This window comes from Megascapheus bottae, chromosome 17, assembly GCF_031878675.1.
Source record: "Megascapheus bottae isolate mThoBot1 chromosome 17, mThoBot2.hap1, whole genome shotgun sequence".
Lineage (NCBI taxonomy): Eukaryota > Metazoa > Chordata > Mammalia > Rodentia > Geomyidae > Megascapheus > Megascapheus bottae.
Genome location: NC_143525.1, coordinates 39,707,464 through 39,710,084, shown reverse-complemented (window position 1 = coordinate 39,710,084; position 2,621 = coordinate 39,707,464). Strand labels below are relative to the sequence as shown.

General features: G+C 39.5%; 1 pseudogene; it reads right to left on the bottom strand.

Annotated features, from left to right (window-relative positions):
- Positions 1–874: 874 nt before the first annotated feature.
- Positions 875–1,203, bottom strand: LOC150051881 (NADH dehydrogenase [ubiquinone] iron-sulfur protein 5 pseudogene; annotated as a pseudogene).
- Positions 1,204–2,621: the final 1,418 nt, after the last annotated feature.

The following is a 2,621-nucleotide window of genomic DNA, read 5'->3' as shown; positions in this document are numbered from 1 at the left end:
AGTCTTTGTTTAGTTTGGGGAATATTTTGATTCATTAAGTGGACTTTATGTTTGTTTCTTATTGTCTGGTGGGCAGAATAATGGTATCCTATTTAAGAAAATGTGCCATTTCTCACATCTGGATCCTGTGAATGTGTTAGATATTTAGACAGAATCCAGCCATCCAAGTGATTATCTGGGTAGGTTCAGTGTAATCATGTGGATCCTCAAATGGAGGAAAGGAATGGCAGAAAAACCACAATCATACAGAAGATGCTATTTTGTTTTTGAAGATAGACTACAAAGTAGCCCAAGAGCCCAGGATTGAAAATTAGCTTCCGACGGCCAGCAAAGACAAAGATTCTGCTCTATAGCCTTTGGAACCAATGCAACCCTGAGGACACTACTTGAGCCTAAGGTTATAAATATGCTCCCCAGAGCAATTGGAGTCACAATGATAGATAGAAAAACAAAGGATTCTCTCAGCAAGGCAAAATTTATTTCTGTAAAAGGGTATGCCAACAGCCAAAAAACCTGGCAAGCAAGCATACAGAGAAGGCAGGCTGCTCCAGTATTTATTCCTAGCACAGCAGGCCCTGTCCCTCTGCTCAGATTGGATGAGTTCAGGTTCACAATCTGCTTGTGTTTGGCTCTTTTGAATAGAATAAATGAAGTGATTTCGATGTATAATGAACAGTTCAAAACTAATGTCAAATATATACCCACTTTGTTCTTCCTTCCTTCCTTCCCTCCCTCCTTCCTTCCTTCCTTCCTTCCTTCCTTCCTTCCTTCCTTCCTTCCTTCCTTCCTTTGTTTTATACAATCCTTTGTTTTATACACTATGAGGAAGAGATTTTCAGGAAGCAATCTTTTCAGAGAAATACAGAGAACCTGCCTAGGGCCTGACCTCCCTCCCTCTGCCCTGCTGTTGAGGTGGAGGAGTGTACTTCCTTTCCTCCATTAGCTTGGCCCATTGCTTCTTGATGAGTTATATGTGTTTTATTGTTCTTTTTTCTGTTCAGAGCAAACATTCCTGGAAATCATCAAGTTCTACCTTGTACTCTTTCTGTGCCTGGATAGTCGTAATTCCATGTGCACCTTCTGTCCATTCTTTTTTAAAAGCATGACATCAAGGATCATTCTTAAGGGCTGCTCAGCACTCTGGATTGTCCAGTGACCATCCTGGCTAATGCCCAGGCTTTTCTTCAGGTCATACAAAAGCATGTCCTCAAGAATCATAACAAATCAGAGAAAGGCTGGATAAGTGGGACTGCATTAAACTGTATGGCAAAGGACATAGCTAGTAAATTAATTAGGAAGCCTACAGAGTGGGAGAAGATCTTCACCAACCAAACAACGGACAAAGACCTCATATCTAAAATATATCAACAGCTCAAAAAATTGAATCACTCCAAAACTAATCCCCAAAGTAACAACCATCCCATAAAAAAAATGGGCCAAAGACTTAAAGAGAGTCTTCTCTGAAGAAGAAACAAAAATGGCCTATAGACACATGAAGAAATGCTCAACATCTCTGGTCATAAAAGAAATGCAAATCAAAACAACTCTTAAGATTACACCTCACTCCAGTTAGAATGGCCAGGATCAGGAAAACGAATAATAACAGATGCTGGAGGGGATGTGGCCAGGAGGGATCACTACTACACTGTTGGTGGGAGTGCAAACTCATTCAACCACTATGGAAAGCAGTGTGGCAGTGCCTCAAAAGGCTAAACATAGAACTCCCCTATGACCCAGCAATTCCACTACTTGGCATTTACCTAACCATCCAGAAACAAGGGCATACTAAATCCACTAGCACAATGATGTTCATTGCAGCACTATTCACTGTAGCAAAGATATGGAACCAACCTAGATGTCCCTCAGTTGATGAGTGGATCAACAAGTTGTGGTATTTGTACACAATGGAATTCTATGCTGCTGTCAGAAAGAACGACATCGCCCCATTTGTTAGGAAATGGAAAGACTTAGAAAAAATCATATTAAGTGAAGTAAGCCAGACTCAAAGGAACTTAGGCTCAATGGTTTCCCTCATTTGTCATAATCAGTAGAAACCTTGGGCTCTACTAGCAGAGATCTGCAATAGAGCAAAACCTTGATACATAAGACCATATAGTATGAAGCTAATTGAAAGGACCTCCAGGATATTGAAACAAAAGCCATATAACGAATGATTGTTGTCCTTAATGTACTATGTTGTCTCTCATCTCCTTTGCTGTCTCTTGGTTATCTCATATTGTTACAGTATCTCACTTTGTTATCTGATATATTGAATTTATTTGTATTTGGTTATTTGAAATTTGATAGGGAAGGGGGGAAAACCAAGATGGGTGGGGGGTGTGGGAGAGGGTAATGGGTACCAAGACATGTGGAAGGGTATCAATGTACGTGAATTAATGCACCTTCTATCTGGCAAATATCGTGTAACCCTTTTACTAATTACAATAAAAAATTAAAAAAAAAAGCATGCCCTGTGCTGTAATGCTCTTGACTCCTAGGAAAAAGATGGAAAATGGCCTTCTAGGTGAGAAAGCTGCTTGCCTCATCTCTGCTATTTCTTTTTTTTAATTAAAGAATATATTGCCATTGATTTTTTTCATATATTTTTTATTGTAATGAAT